The 17,302-nt window shown below is 41.2% G+C and overlaps 1 long non-coding RNA gene across 2 annotated transcripts in view; it reads right to left on the reverse strand.

The window, feature by feature from the left end:
* Nucleotides 1-7,179: 7,179 nt before the first annotated feature.
* Nucleotides 7,180-17,302, reverse strand: part of LOC102736637 (uncharacterized) — a 41,103-nt gene continuing 30,980 nt past the window's right edge. Inside the window, exons 3-5 of one of the 2 annotated variants that reach the window (XR_014140863.1) lie at nt 16,403-16,520; nt 7,605-9,812; nt 7,180-7,432 (exon numbers count right to left, since the gene is read on the reverse strand). This is a non-coding gene — a long non-coding RNA (uncharacterized LOC102736637). Of the gene's footprint in view, nt 9,813-16,402; nt 16,521-17,302 lie in introns of both variants that reach the window. The other variant, XR_014140862.1, reaches the window with a different exon arrangement.

Raw genomic sequence — 17,302 nt, forward strand, 5'->3', positions numbered from 1 at the left:
CCAGTCACCCCATCCCTCCCACCCCACCCCCCACTCCAACAACACTCAGTTTGTTTCCTGCAATTAAGAATTCCTCATATCAATGAGATCATATGATACATGTCTTTCTCTTATTAACATGCTTCTTACCACTAAGTCCTCCAGCAAACTACTGAGGTGACTAAACCATTTCCAGTTCTACTACTTTGCCATCTCGCATCCTTAAGTTGATACTGGGGTATTCCAAGTAGCCAAATCCCCTCAGGTAAACCTAAAAACACTAAAAATCTACTAAAGATGGCGACCCTATTATATCCACTTAGGGGGCTTAACAAAGCATCATGCACAGGGGTAAGTGCTCAACGTATATTTATTGAATAACCTATAAACTGTTGAGGGCTGTTATTCAGAAGCTCTGGAAATGTCTACATAAGAGTGCAGACTATCACCACCCTTCTAACTGTGGTGTTTTTTGGCAAATTTACACCTAGAATGAAATCAGAAGTGTTCCTGTGAAGCTAGCTACCTATATAGTATTCAAACTTAATCCAATTAAGTTCTATTTAAGCCTTACTAATGAAATGAGTATGATGAAATATGGGTAAAATACCTCCTTAAGGCTACTTACATATGATTTCTAAAAGGAAGAGGTAATGAAGTCTAGTGGAAAGCATACTGATGTTGGAGTGAGAAGTCGGTTCTAGGTAGCCCTACACAAGTCACTCACTTCACGTCTCAGTTTCCCCATCTATAAAATGGGGAACTGCCACAAGACCTACCTGAAGTAAGAACACTATGTGTATCTTCAGCTGCCTATACAACAGAATTACTCTTCAAAAAAGAGAAGCCATTTCAAATGATTTCTAAGACACAGGCTTTGCACATTTTAATACATTTTTCAAATATGCAGACTGATTTAGACATTTCCAAGGAAATAGTTATTCTGCCTCTCTGCTTTCTCTCATGGCATCTGTTGTTACTAGCAGAGAAGGAAAAGTAAAATCTAATGTCATTAACAGTAGACCCAAGAGTCCCAGCACTCACTCAATGCGGGAGGAGGGCACACAGTGAAGCAAATGAAAAGGTAAACAAAATGAGGATGAGAGGAGCTGAAGAGAAAGGCAGAGAAAATCAAGTTAATGAATAAAAACAACAAGTCCATCTTTCATCTCTCCTGGCTCCTACTGATGGCAGACGGTGTATTTAATCTGCTGAGAGACCAGATTTAAGGCCTTCCTTTGGCATAGTCCATCCATGAATTATTAACATTTGCAGAAGCAACAGCACATCCGCTCACAGCGATCAGAGAGGATAATGATGATTAACCAAGATGGGATTATTAATCCCTCCACTTCCCTTTCCTGTCTCCCTCTCTCCTTCATTCCCCTCTGCGCTCTGACTGCTTTTTAGGCAGTGTATTTTGAGCTACAGCCTCAGTATCAGAGTCGATACCTCCATAGTGAAAGAGTAATCAATGACCAATTATAAGTCGTAAGTTTTTAATATATACAAGTTTTTCAGATATATTTTATTGACCACTGTGTCCTTGATGAAGCAAAGATACAAACGAGGGTGGTTACAAATTCTTTATGGACTCAAACACTCAAAAGATAAACACACTGCTTTGCAGCCTCAAAGTTCAGGGTTGGTACACAGGTGGATGAAGTTTAAAAGTTGGGAGAGATGGCTAGAAAAGCAAGATTTACCTAAACTAGACTTCTGTCATCACTTAATCCAGTTGATCTCAAACTGGAGGGCTTGTTAAACAGATTCTGGGCCTCACCTCCAGAGATTAGGATTAAGTAGATCTGGGGTGAGGCCTGAGAATCTGCATTTCTAGTAAGTTTTTGGTGATGCTCATGCTGCTAGTCTGAGCACCACACTTTAGAATAACCAGCAAAGAGCTTCTTTCTGTTTGTCAAAGGCATTCAGTGCATGAGAGGAATGGAGAAGGAAATTAAAACCAACCTGAGGCAGACAACTAATACAAAAACAGAGATGAGATTTGCAGTTCCTTTCCCTTCCTATCTCCCAGGGAAAAACCTAGATGCCTGAAGGGCTCTGCAATATGTCTCCTGCTCCAAAATAAACCCCGTTCCATAACACTCCTCCTCCCCAACCAAAAAATGAGCTAGTAGGATGAATAGTTAACAAGTGGTAAAGAACACATATGAAACTGGGGCTAGATTAATTTATAACTTAATTCCTAAAACATGAGAAACAAAATCAAATATTCCCTGTTCTTTGGTCATTTTCTTCCCCATCACTCCCTCTTCTTAGGATTTGGCTTTAATGTATAATCAATCCTCAAAAAGAATGAATAAGTCGTAACACCCTCACCCAAAACCTTAGTTTGCTATGTACAGAAAATTCTTACACACCCTCAATATCAAGCTGAGTCAGGCACCAAAAAAAATGAAAGCAGAATATTACCAGAAGCTATTAGGAAAGGGCCCAATATAAGGAAACACACTTCAGGGCACCCATTAGAAGAGTAAAACATAAGCAGGTTAAATAGATGGATAAAACTAAATACCACATCTTTGGGGTTTGCAAATGCAATTGAAAACACAAGTAATGAGAGCACATGAGGAAGAGGCAGCCAACAAGGCCAGGCTCGCGCAGAATCCATCTTTCCAGCCGACCCAGCTCAACCACACACCTAGCCTAGGTTCACTCTACACTGCAAGACAGTTGCGGAGTTGCATGCTGTGAGGCTGCAGAACCATTCTAAAAGCCATGATTTCACAGCTAAGAGATGCTTGGAAAAAAGGAGGTACACTCCCCCATTAGCAATGGCTGCCTCTGATGGGACAGCCAGTTTAAAGGGGTTGGGGGAAGGACAGAGGGAGGGATGCAAAGGACAGAAGGAAAGTGAGAACGAAAGGAAGACAGGAGAAAAGATAAAAAGAACACACAAAAGGAATGGAAGGGAGGGCAGCCTAAAGGAAGGAAGGAAACCGGGAGAGAGGAATAGGAAGCAAAAACTGGAAAAACAAAAGAGAAAACCTCCAGCCCTAATCTGCTCTAAACCCTCATAGTCTAGTCCACCTAAAGTTCCAAATAGGACATGTGCTCTGGTTTGCCACTTCCCATTTGCTTGCCACCAATGACCTACTCGGACAGCATAAACCAGGCTGATTGGCTCTATCCAGTGAGCCAAGTCTCTAGAGACCGAGCCCCTTCACATAAACGGCATTTGGAAACTATTCAGGGGCAGCAACAAACATCAGTATCATTTTTGTTCCAAAGCGTACTCGGATGGGAAAAGTGAGGTTTGTCACCACTCAGTTTATGGTGTTACTCTTCTAAGTAGCATTTTCATCCCTACAACTGATTTAGTTAACCAGCAAAGCTTTCACATGGAAGGGAATAAATGGAAATGTCACAGGTAAGAGGTCTGACAGGAAAGAAGGGACCAAAACATCAAGAAATGACCAGTGACAAAAGAACTAGCTTAGTGTCTTTGCAAAAAAACAAAATATAATAATAATAATAATAATCTGGAATTTACCTAACCAGTCACCCCCTGATGCCTTCCTCAGCAAGGCATGATAATAACGATACAGGGCAAGGAATTAAGAAGTATCTGGGTTCAAGTTCCACATTTTGATAGTAAGTCATCTCTCCATCTTGGTTTCAGTATGTTCCCCATCATCTAAAAAGATGATGCCAACACCCATTCAACCGATCCCACCTCAAGGAATAAGACAGTGATGGGCAAAGCCCACTGCAAGTATCACACAAATGGAAGAAGTATTGTGGTGTGCCACTCAAAATCCACATAATATTTCTGGCCTATTATTTTACCCTGTATCTTCCAAATTAGGACCAAGTCACAGATAACCATTCTTTCAAATGGTTGGAGGGAAGCAGCAAAATGACATAATAATTACTCATGAAACCGTCATGTCTCAGATCCCTTTTCACACATTAGGAAGCTTTTCCATTACAGAATAAAGGAAAAGACTATACATCGTTTCATAAGAATTAACCAATTCTGAACTATGAGGGTCATTTTAATACCGATCTCTAACACATGCTTCATGGACTAGTTCCTCACCTCCCCGTTAAATCTATTTTCCTTGTCACTCCAAACAGATGTTCTATAGCCTCAAGTACCTAGTCCAAACAATTTAACACTTCCAAAATGGTGGCTGTTCTGACAACTTTCAGGGGCAACATGGCAGTCAAGACAGCATACTTGGGGGCCACTTTCCAAGTTCTCTGAATTAAGCTTCTCTTACTTTTGTAATAAGGGGGAAAAGTGAATTTTCTCTCCCAAAGCCATTCAGTTCCCAACCACACTCTCAAAATCCCAAATTTAATGTTTCCTTGTCATCTAACTCCCTCAGCCCCCACCCTCTCTTCCAGTCAAGAGGTGTCCAGGTTGATGAGAGACGATGGACTCTGAAAAACAAACTGAGAGTTCTAGAGGGTAGGGGGTGGGAGGATGGGTTAGCCTGGTGATGGATATTAAAGAGGGCACGTTCTGCATGGAGCACTGGGTGTTATGCACAAACAATGAATCATGGAACACTACATCAAAAACTAATGATGCAATGTATGGTGATTAACATAACAATAAAAAATTAAAAAAAAAAAAAGAGGTGTCCAGGTTGTAAAAGAAGAGGGGAAAAATCTTTTGGAGACAGTGATTACTTCTCCTCTAACCACTCTGAGCCCAGCTCCCTCTGTAAGCAGAACACTTTACCGGCCCCTTGGCTAGATTCTAGTTCCAACTTCATGCTAGGAGAGTGGCACAGGGCACAAGCTGAGGGCCACTTACATGGGAGTGCCTAACTATGGCCTACTCTGGAACACCATCATGCCTTTTCAGTTCCCTGCTTGGTCTTCTCTTCAAGATTCTGTTACGTTAGTCTGCATTTATTTGTAAGAGCCAGTGAGTCCGAACTGTACCAATCTGCGTGACTCCAGGTCACCTCACTTTTATGTTGTCTCCTAGAACTGAATGAGTAATTTTGCTGTAGAGAAATCCTTTCCTGTATTCTGGAGCACACACAAAGTCGAGGGCCTTGTCTGTGTCTATAAAAACCAAACACACATAATACCCTTAGACAGCCAAATCATATTATAAGATGCAAGATTTCAACATTCTGGCACACTGCCAGAGCTTAATGGCCAGTCAGACGCTAAGTAAGGAAATGGGTCTGCATTAAACCTACAAATAAGTCAACAATCAATAGTTCAGGATTACAGTAAAAAACTTGATGTGCCCTTTAAATTGCTTCTAGCATCATTCTTCTAACTCAAGCTCAGCTTCAGAAGCAAAACAAAACAAAGATGATCAAGCAAGAAGCTGAACACAACCTATTTTCACAAGAACAAAGACTTGGCATTTCAAAACTAAAAGCTGCTCCAAGATTTCACAGAAACCCTTTACAGTATACCTGTAGGGCAGCAAACCTGAGAAATAATAGGCTGAGCTTTAGACAGTAAATTAAACTGACAGCTCAGCAAGCACAAAACTATGGCAAAAAAGCAAGCACCTGGAGATAAATAGATAAAGGGTGTTTGGCCTTCCCGCAAAACTCATCTCCCCCACCCCTCCCAAACCCAGCAGGGCTTTGTATAAAGGTTTAGAAAGCATGTTCCAGCTTTCTCCCACAGTGAACATTATTTCACTACTAAGTGTATGTAAATAAGAGCAATGCCCACCACATCCATTCACTGTGGGCTTTCTACTCTTTATTTTGCTCTCTAAATGAGCAATCAATGAGCAATATTTCTATTGAAACACTTTCACTACTTTCCTCTTTCAAATAGATCTTGAAAATTCACTTCTTTACTAAACAGTCTTGATGTACAATGAAATTTAAAACCCAGGGGACGAAGGGCACAGTATTGAACTCAAACCAACATAAGGGAGTTCAAATCTGGCATATCTAGCCTCTGTAGACCTTAGGTTTCCCATCAGTGAAATACGGTTAACAATAGTACCCACTTCAAATGGTTACTGGAAACTCAGAAGTGTTTAGTACAGTGTCTGGACGCAATAAATGTTCAGTAAACCTCTCTCTGCCTCCTTGATTTTAGCTGTAGTGAAACAGAAGACAGGAACTCAAACTTTAGTGCCACTATTCACTGCACCAGCAGGGATACTTAAACTAAACAAAAAGGGAGATAGGGAAGGAGGGAAAAAGAGGAAGGGTGGGGGGGAGGGAGGAAGGAAGAAAACACAACTATTTAAACTAGTTTACTCAAAGTGTGGTTGAAGGAGTACCAGACCCCAAGTAGTTGGTGTCCAGTCTGCAGCAGATAAGTATAAAAACGGAGAATAAGCATTTAGAAACTTTTAGACCAAGCTGATGGAGTAATTCTGTCTACTGAATTTAATTTGAAAAACTAAGGCTTGTATTTTGCGTGTCTTTTATTTCTTTTTTTTCCCCTAGTAGTTCATTTTTGCTCTATTTTCCTATGAGTATCTCTCAGCTGGAGATGAACGGGGTGGGGGGACTTGTTTGGGAGGCACTGATTCAGTAAGCACCTTCTCAATGAAGAACACCCACCACCATACTCATTCAACATGAAGACCTCTGCGGCAGTTTGGGACCTCATCACAGAACCAAGTGCTACTGTGAATGCCCATAAATCTTCAAGGATCCACAAGGCAGGGCACGTGGGTGGCTCAGTCAGTTAAGCTTCTCTCTCTTTTTTAAAGATTATTTATTTATTTGAGAGAGAGAGAGAGAGAGAGAGAGCACAATCAAGGGGAGCGGCAGCAGAGGGAGAGGGAGAAGTAGGCTCCCCACTGAGCAGGGATCCCTATGTGGGGCTCGATCCCAGGACCCTGGGATCATGACCTGAGCTGAAAGCAGATGCTGAACCAACTGAGCCACCCAGGCGCCCCAAGCCTCCGACTCTTGATCTCAGCTCAAGTCTTGATCCCAGGGTCCTGAGTTCAAGCCCCATGTTGGGCTCCACACTGGGCGTGGAGCCTACTTAAAAAAAAAAAAAAATCCACCGGGTCCTGAGCTGATCCTTCTGAGACAGACTGATAAGTACTTTGGATAAGAGAGAACCTAGTAACAGAGAAAGTAGTCGCAGATAGTATCACACCAGAGTATTTTGGTACTCAAACAAATCAAGCATATTATAACCTTCCATGGCCATTTCTACCTGTCCTTAAGATAGCAACAGCATTTTAAAATAGACAGTTTTTTCTTTTTGAAAGAAAAGGGAGAGGTAGAGAAAACTCTTCCTCATATCCTACTGCTCATGCCATTCAAAGAAATAAAGCAAATCAGGCAGTAATAATAAAATAGGCCAGTAAATCCACACTCCCACTTACATTCTGCTGACCTAATCCTCCCCTTTGTTTTACCAATGAAAAGAATGACTGTCAGTTCTGGTTGTAAATATGTTCTATAAGACAAGGCTTCTTTCCATACAAGTCTCCTAAGCTGTGTCAGCCCAGTCCTGCGCAGCAGACCTGCTGTGGTGCTTCGAGGGCGGCGGCTCTCAGAAAAGCAGGGGCAGGATTCAGCTGTGGCATCTCGGCCTTGCAGCCACTCCGCGGTGAGAAGCAAGGCCTCGCCCTTCTATCCTTGTCCAAGATAATTAAAGTGGCGCATGCACGACTGCTGATTGTTAGTGTTGCAGACCCGGGTCTGTCAGAATTGAGGGCCTGAGCCTCAGCTCGGCTGCCAGCAACCTGAGCTGAAGGGACTCACTCAAACTCTCCATATCTCAAGTGCACGATGAAAGCCAAGCATCTGGGAAATGGGGGAAAAGCCTAAAAAGAAAAGCAATACATACTAGTTCTGAGAGCTCTGCAGCAAAAGAAATTCTAATACAGATCTTGTCAGTAGAGGATATTACCCATCCTTTCTTCCAGCTTCTGTTCCTCCTCCCCAACCAACAAATAAAAAGAAGCAAAACCAGGAGTCTCCCCTGTCTGAGCCCCCTCTCACTTCCTTCACAGAATGTGGATTCTTAGTGGAGACAGTGGGAACCTGGGTCCCAAAGTTTTGTATCCGAGGAGCCACACAGTGCCAACCCCCAAAATGCTAAGAGCCACATCAGGCTACAGGCCTGGAAAGCTTTACGATCGAACATTCCAAAATGGAAATAAGAGATCACAGGGTGCTGCGGCAAGCAGATCGAAGTGGTGCACAGGGTCAAGGGCTGCCACGTGAAAACAACAGACTGGTCTAGAGCAATGCATTCGATATTCGACGAGGTTTTAACCCCCACTTAAATTACATCTGCTCCAGTATCAAATAGTTCAGCAGATAAAAAAACATGCCCATTTCTGGTTCCTGAAGCCAAGCAACTTAAAGATACTAGACTGCAGATGACAATATGTGCCCCCCACCTCCAGAGTGCTTGGGGCTTCGATAGATATCGGCAGGTTAAGAGACAGCTCATGAAAGAGGGAGGGCACAACTCAACCCCGTTCAAAGGCACCCGGGCCGGGCCGTATGTGAAGTGCTCTAGTAAATTGTTAGATAAATATTTTAGCCATCGGCTTCTCCCAAAACACTCTTACGGAACCATTCCAACTTCTTTCTTCTTTAGTTGGTAATTGATATTCCTTTGCTCACTACAGGATATAAGAAACCTCCGAGAAGACAAAAAAGCCTGTCATTTCCTGCTTGCTCAGAATGCATTCAGCATCCATTTACTTGCTTGTTCTGAAAGCCCTGCATTCAGGAGTAAGTGTGAATGGATAAGTAAAAAGGCTGAAATCTTATATCCTTGGCTCACATAAAAGCAGTTTTTCACATTTTCCACAGACGATGTCTTTAACACCCATTTTTATTCCAAAGTCACCATTTTTAATTCCATTCACAGGATACTTTAATGTAATTGCATACTTTCTACCAGACCACAAAGCCTACCTTTTCCCTTATCACAGACAGGCAGAAAAATTAAATCATTTCAGTACTTACCCCAGCATTCAGTATCAGACTACCTAATTACAAACACAAAACAGGATGGTACATTAACCTGCCTCTGGGAAGACACTATTTTGTCTCTTTTACATGTTTACTGGTTTTCACCAGCTCTGAGATTTACACCGGGTCAGGGTTTAATGACAAGGAACAGCAAATATATTTGCTAAGCAGGGGTGATGTGGACACTGCAGTGTTCGCACAAGAGACAAAGCCTGGTACCTGACTGCCCTGAACAAGACAGGGCACAGTGAGATGTAGGTCTTTTTCACATGTCGTTCGGCCACTACAACGAAAGGCTGGCCTAAAATGTACCTGGTGTTTGTTCTAGGAAAGTGCTTCTCTCTAACTAGCAGGCTTAGGATCCAGTGAGAATTAGGTTCATTATCTAGTGAACCCAAGAGCATTAACTACAGGTTGTTTAATTTAAGTCCAGGATAAGCTTCGAAAGAACAAGATTTAAACATCCATTAAAGTCTTCTAAAAACTCCAAAGAAAGGTTACTATGAACTTCCCACTGACTTTCTTAGGGGCAAGAGGAATATAAGCAAGGAGGTCAATAAACACAAATGCTTAACTAAAAACCTTCACACTGTTAGATTCTCTTATATTTTTATATGTGAAAACATTTCAAGAGCAAGATCTTATCCCTTCAAAGTCTCATCAATTCAGAATTTCTAATCATCCAATTTGGGCTAGATCACCACTGCAGAAAAGCCTGCTCAGGCATATTAAGAACAGAAACAACATGGGAGCTAGGTATGTTTTGCCCACTTAAAACACTTCTCAGGACTGTTATACAAATGATCAGCACGCAAACAGATGCAACTCTTGATGAATGAACCCCATCTCTTCTTCAGATTTATGAAAGCAGCTCTGGTAAGGCCTCGCCCCCGTATCCATGCTTAGTAGTTTCTAGAAACAAATGAAAATGACTACTTAAAAATAATCCTGGAGTTCAGATACTGTTCATCCATTCAGACTGCACTTTCCTGCAGCAGATTTGAGCAAGGGAAAGCTTACTGCACTTCTCCCTCAATATTAATATTTTGCCAGTAATATTCCTGAAGAGCTGCTATTAGCACACTAATCATTCTAGGCAAGGCTGACCCTCTTTCCAACAAACAAACTGCCACAGGATTTCTGGAACCAGTTCCCCACTAACAACTTGCCAGTACTACAAACACACAATTAGCAAGCAACACAATCACTTTTCTGCTTAGCTGTTATATATAGCTGCATTTAAGCAGCAGTCTCTTAATTCTGAAGATATAAAATTAAAAGATAAACCATGAAAATAACAATTTAGGTGATAAGGGGTTGCACAAGCAGTGATTCATTTTAATACTTACGCCAAAGCTATTCAGTTCTTTCTGATTACTTAAAAGATAAGCTAAGAGTGGTCTAAGCATACTCTACATTTCCCAGGCCAAGGGCAGAAAAAGGAAGGAAATAATGAATATTTTATTATGGATACAGTGTGGTAAGCAAAACAAGTTTCTAACAAAGTGAATTATTACTGCATCATTATCTTGTATGTGATAAATCAGTTTCTCTGACTCTAATTTTTTTTATAGTTCTTTTATTTACTATTTATCTTTTGCTCTCTACTCATATAGGACAGGACAGGACAGATTTCCATCTGGAAATTTACAGATTATGAAGACCTTCATATAGGATCTTTCCTTTCTTTCCTTCCTTCTTTCTTTGGTAGAAGGGGCTGAAGAGATAAGAATCACTTATCTAAGATTTGAATGGGCTGCCAAGTTAATTCTAACATAAGCTAAATTTCTGTTTACTTTGTGGGGAAACATTTGGAAAGTTTTGTTTTTTCCTAAGCAGTAAAACCGACACACTGTATTTGGAGGCTGTGGGGAAAGAGATCTGAGAAGACCATGAAAGAGGCGGTGTGTGAGGAAAGCCTCACAGGGTTAGACTGAAATGAGGGCTTGGACATTTCACAGTCGCTACTCCAGGCTAAGGAAGGTGATAACCAAAGGCCTAATGTAAAAAAGAGTTAGGCAACCTGGTGGCTGAAGTATAAATATGTGCACACGTGCATGTGAGCACACACACACACACACACACACACACAAAGATAGATCCTCCTACTGCAGGAAAGTATCACAATTTAGTCCCACCTATACATACTCCAAACACTAGGTATTTAATACTTTAGAAAAGCAGAGAGTTCCTATTTTAAAAATGTCTCTACAGAATAATCTCTTAAACATATTACAGAGTGTTAGCCTGTTTGGAAACAGTAACTACTATTTAGCTCGATAGGGGTCTCCCCATAGCCAGGAAAGAGAATGTTAAGGGTGAGGTCAGATACTTGGTTGAGGTCTGCAGTCACTGGAACAACTAGCAAGAGATGCCTTAGCCCAATGCCCCACATAGCTGTGAAAGAGTGAGATCTGACGATGTTTCATTAATTACAGTTAATTTAGTCTGAAGATTTCTGGCACTATAAGTGTAGTGGGTTGACATGTGTCCCCCACCAAAAAGATATGTTGAAGTCCTAACTCCTAGTACCTGTGCATATGACCTTAATTTGGAAATATGATCTTTGCAAATGGGATTAAGTTAAGGATCTCAATGTGAGATCATCCTGGATTTAGGGTGTGCCCTACACCCAATGACTGGAGTCTTTCTAAGAGAAAGGAGAGGGAGACTAAACACACAGGAGATAAACCTTGTGGAGATGGAGGCAGAGATTAGAGCTAAGAAAGGGCTAGTGCCACCAAATGTTCGAAGAGGAAAGATTCTCCCCCTACAGCCTTCGGGGGGAGCATGGTGCTACCAACACCTTGATTTCAAAGTGCTATACTCCAGAACTCTGAGAGGATAAATTTCTAATGTTTTAGGCCACTGAGTTTGTGGAAACTCGTGGCAGCCCTAGGAATCTAATACAGGAAGTTTAGCAATAATATTATTATACTTTGGTCCAATGCCATTTGGAAATAATACGGCCTAATGCAGAGAAACTGCAGCTCCCATTTTTATGGCTAACTCAGGCAATTTCTGCACAGCCTTCTTGAAATACACATGTAATCTAGTGAGAAAGCCCGTAATATAGCTCAACTGCGTAAATTTGCACTTTATTACTACGTGATACACATCCATGGTACATTAGGTCTGTTCAGATCATAGTAAAGATGTGCAATCTGCCCTTGGTATTTTTTTTCTGAAGACAGAAGTGAGCAAGTGGACCTCTGTGAGAGGACTTGTGCTTGCAAGCACCACGAAGTCATTTAGAGCAGTGCAGTACAATCATTTCGGTGCCATGCCCTGTTAATATTTGCTCTTTACCTCTATTACACAAATGTACAGGCCTTCTTTATGACCATTTCCAAAAAATAAAATCAATAAATATTTTTAAAAATTCTTCTAGCATCAGCCATACATATATCTAAGTAAATCTTTTTTAATGTTACCTTTGCTGGACACAGCCATCTTTCAAAAATGCATTCTCAATGCATGCCAACATCATCAATTATGACAAACAACAAAACAGTTAACAGTAGAAAACCTGTATTAATTTCAAGCTTTCCAGTAGAAACAGAAGGGAATATAATCAATGTTTGCCAGACAGAAAAGGACTACACATGTATTTATATATGTATCTATACATGGGGAAATACCTTTCCAAGCTTATATGTAACTCAAACAATGGATGGTACAAAGTCTTGGACAGCATCTGTCAAAGAATGCTTCAGCATTTCCTTCTATGAATTTATAAACTGACATAATAAATTCACTCTGATTGCTACCTGGCACATGGGATTAGGATGCATTCTCATCTCAAAAACTGCACTGGTTGGAAAAATTTATATATAAAAATCCATTAGATTTATGGTATATGAATCCTGTATCTCAATAAAGCTGTTAAAATAAATGAGGGGAAAAAAGTCCATGAAAAAATATATATGGCTTTTCTAAAAACAAACAACTGAAAATGACTAAGTTAACTCTTCTTGGATAATCAACACATGATGAGAAGAATTAAAAGGAAGACTGCTCGGGTGCCTGGGTGGCTCAGTCGTTAGGTGTCTGCCTTCGGCTCAGGTCATGATCCCAGGGTCCTGGGATCGAGTCCCACATCGGGCTCCCTGCTCGGCGGGAAGCCTGCTTCTCCCTCTCCCACTCTCCCTGCTTGTGTTCCTGCTCTCGCTGTCTCTCTCTCTGTCAGATAAATAAATAAAATCTTAAAAAAAAAAAAGGAAGACTGCTCCATGCTCAGGCTGAAAGCTGACTTGGCCCTTACATCTGACTACTAAACAAGAAATCAGGCAAGAATATGTTGATACTGTGTATATGGGGGACTTAAGCATAGGTCAGGTGAGCTCCACAATACAATTTAAAACTTCCAATTCCTATCAATAACTAGAACCATCTCAGATTAAGCCAAAACCTCAGCCCTTTAAAACTTAAATTTTCTCCTTTAAGTCTTTGTAGGAAAGAAGATGAAATCAACAGAACAATTATTTTGAAACCAGTAAGTCCCTTTTTTTTTTCTTTGAGAGAGTACATGGGCAACCAGGGGGTAAAGGGCAAAGGGAGAGAATCATCATCTTTTTTTTTTTTAAGATATTTATTTATTTATTTTGGAGACAGTGAGAGAGAGGGAGTGTGAACTGGGGGATGAGCAGAGGGAGAGGGACAAGCAGACTTCACACTGAGCTCGGGGACCAACTCGGGGCTTGATCGCAAGACCCTGAGATCATGACCTGAGCTGAAACCAAGAAATATGGAACCAAAACTGAAAGCCATCCAAACACCCCAAGAGAGAATCTTTTTTTTTTTTTTTTTAATTCATGAGAGACAGAGCAAGAGAGAAAGCCAGAGGGAGAAGCAGGCTCCCAAGGAGCAGGGAGCCCGATGCGGGACTCGATCCCAGGACCCTGAGATCATGACCTGAGCCGAAGGCAGACGCTTAACCATCTGAGCCACCCAGGCGCCCCCCAAGAGAGAATCTTTTTTTTTTTTTAAGATTTTATTTATTTATTTGAGAGAGAGAGAGAGAGCACATGAGAGGGGGGGAGGGTCAGAGGGAGAAGCAGACTCCCTGCTGAGCAGAGAGCCCGATGTGGGACTCGATCCCGGGACTCCAGGATCATGACCTGAGCCGAAGGCAGTCGCCTAACCAACTGAGCCACCCAGGCGCCCCCCCAAGAGAGAATCTTAAGTAGGCTCCACGCCCAGCACAAAGCCCAACCTGTGGCTTGGTCTCACAACCCTGAGATCATGACCTGAGCCAAAACCAAGAGTCAGATGCTTAAATGACCAAGCCACCCAGGTACCCCAAAACTAGTAAGTCTTAAATCTTTACTTTAGGTATAGATGACCAATTCCCAATTAATCAAAAGTTACCTTGGACTGACCATTTTGCATTTTTGAAGGTATTCTGGAAAAGCTCAAGAGGTAAAATTTTGAAATGAAAGCATCTTTCCTCTCAAAGTTCAAAGATTTCCCGGACGTGCAGGACCAAAACTCTTAGCCATGCTCATTCCAAATTAAGAAACTCTCTTTGATGTGACCGAGCATGCACTGCTGGGAAACCATCTAATGGGGGTGCTGAAGGAGAGTGTTCATGCATTAAACAGAAGGTTAGGAAGACTGTCATGATTCAATACATTTATAAACCTGTCATTAATATCTCAAAGCAGAGGGGCGCCTGGGTGGCTCAGTCGTTGGGCGTCTACCTTCAGCTCAGGTCATGATCCCAGAGTCCTGGGATCAAGCCCTGCATCAGATTCCCTGCTCAGCAGGAAACCTGCTTCTCCCTCTCCCACTCGCCCTGCTTGTATTCCCTCTCTCGCTGTGTCTGTCTCTGTCAAATAAATAAAATCTTAAAAAAAAAAAAACTCAAAAGCAGAAAATGGAGTACCCCATCAGAATTCATGAAGTATATCACTAAATGTGCTGAGTATTCCAAATATATATGACAAATATGCCAAAGAACCTTTAAAAGCAGTTGGTTTTAAAAAGAAATTTTTTGGAGGTGCCTGGGTGGCTCAGTCAGTTTCGCCTCCGACTCTTGGTTTCAGCTCAGATCATGATCTCATGGGTTGTGGGATGGCGCCTGACTGGGGCACTCTGGGGCTCAGTGGGGAATCTGCTTGAGCTTCTCTCCATCTGCCCCTCCCCTGACACGCACATGTTCAAGTGTGCTCTCTCCCTCAAATAAATAAATAAAATCTTTTTTAAAAAATAAAAATAACTTCTTTGGTATTTTAAACATTAAAAACACACAACCTTTCAGCGAGTGCCATTTCTTCCACACTATTAGGGATACTCCCCAAAATATATGATTATTCAAATTAATTTTTTAGCTTTATCCCTTTTGCCCACCTCCTCCTTGTTAAAAGTATTGGTTTATAGCAGTAAAATAGAAGGGACAAAAAGGGACAGCTAAAAATAAACTAAACAAAAAAGTTAAGTATACATGCCATTTTAAGAGTACATGGAAATGAGCAGGCATCCATAAGGTGACAAGCTAATATGATTTAGTACACAAAATTTTAAAAAACTAGTGACTATGGGAACATATTGATAACAGGAAAAATAATATCTATAGTTAACTCTCAACAGAAACATAGGGTTTTCAGTTACTGAATTGGAATAAATACAGCAGAACTGTGGCCATTAAATGGATAAAAATAGTTCTTGGGAAGGATAGTGGGGTAGAGAGTTAATTCAAACTGAGCCCATATAATAACAATTAGTACCCATCTGTACAATGATTTGCCTTTGTAGAACCTGCTTCCTTTCATTTCAAAGGTAAATCAATGATTAAAATGGTGGCTCACAGTCCCTTCACTCTAACATGAATGCAGCATCTCAATTCCTCAAAACTAAATGAATCACAAGTTTTTTCCTTAACAATGTATGTGTGTGTGCACACGCGCACACACACACAAAGCAGTTTCTGATTAGATTAAAATAGCAATCAATTATGCCAGTGGCATGTTAGGTTAAATGAGACTGGAGTGCTCTATTAGACCATTTCCTGGTGCCACTAATGCAGCCAAATACTTCCTAGAAATCGATGAGTAGGTTTCAGTAAATAGTACTCTTAAGTTTTCCCCAGCTCTTTGCCAACCAATACAAGCAAGATGTAGAAAAGAAATGTGGAAGACGAAGAGTAAAATTATTTGAGATCCAGCAAAGAAAGCAAGAGAAACTTATAACTAATGTCTCTGGTGCCTTGGATTAAGCCCAAGGAAGGAAGAAAAATCTGTTCTCATAATTACAATAATCTAAAAAGTGCAGGTTGGAATTGCTTTCCTAAACTCAGCCTCTCAGAGTACTCTTAAAGTAACCTATGTTCCCTACTATACCTCCAAAGCGGAGTCTCCCATTCTCTTAATATCTCAGGAAGAGAATTAACAAAGAAATCTAGAATTCCTAAATGAGCTGGTCAACAAAGGGCCAGGGCCTTCAGCCTGGTTTGCATACTCAGGGTTCGACCTGCACCAGTCCTGGCACCTGGAAGCCCTTACCTGAATGTCTGTGTCCTTCACAGGCTCAAGAGGCTCAAAGGTGGTGGCCGCACTCAGACTCTCCAATCGCTGGGAGATGTGGGATATGTCAAGTCCCCGAGACCCAAGGAGAACTGACCTATATGAGGATATGGGGCAGGGAGAAAAAAGCAGGATTAGGACATCTAACATGCTTCATAAAATACTAGACACAATTTTTTATTCAAAACTTCCTATGTACTACTCAGACACTTTTATATGGTTTTTTGTACCTTTCCATAAAGATCACATGGAGTAACAGACACAATACTGCATCTGGTAATAAGATAGTTCTGGTCATGCCTGAATTAAAATAAAACTTGCCTAGAATAAAATGCAATAAAATGATAGGCTAGACGACTCCACATATTTTACACAAAAGAAAATCATGAGGTAGATGCTATTCTCAATCCCCATTTTACAGATGGGAGAATTAAGGTGCAAAGACGTTAAGTGACTTCTCCAAAGTCACAGAGCCAGGAAATGGCAGAGCTGGGTCATCAGGCTCCAGAGCACAAACTCTTAACCACCATCCTGTATTAACAGCTTCTGTAAAGACAGATATGTGAACCACAACATCTGAGAAGCTACAAGAGTAACCCAGTCCAAACTTTATTCATTAGTTGAAGAAATTAAAAGTCTGGGACCATCAATGATTTGCAAAGGGCAATCAAACCAGAATCCAAGGCTGGTTCTCCATGGCTTCTCTTTAAAGGCCAAACATTGTATCTAGGACGTCTTCAAGTTCCCTCTCTGCTGCCCAGTCCAATACACAGGAGCCTGTCACCTAATAAATGCTTTGAAGACAGATGGGGATAATACAGCTAGCTTTATTTCTACTCACTTGGAGGAATGTAACAATGGAAGAGTTTTTTAAAAAAT

This window comes from Leptonychotes weddellii, chromosome 16 (genome assembly GCF_054177405.1).
Source record: "Leptonychotes weddellii isolate Sample4059 chromosome 16, ASM5417740v2, whole genome shotgun sequence".
NCBI classification, from domain to species: domain Eukaryota; kingdom Metazoa; phylum Chordata; class Mammalia; order Carnivora; family Phocidae; genus Leptonychotes; species Leptonychotes weddellii.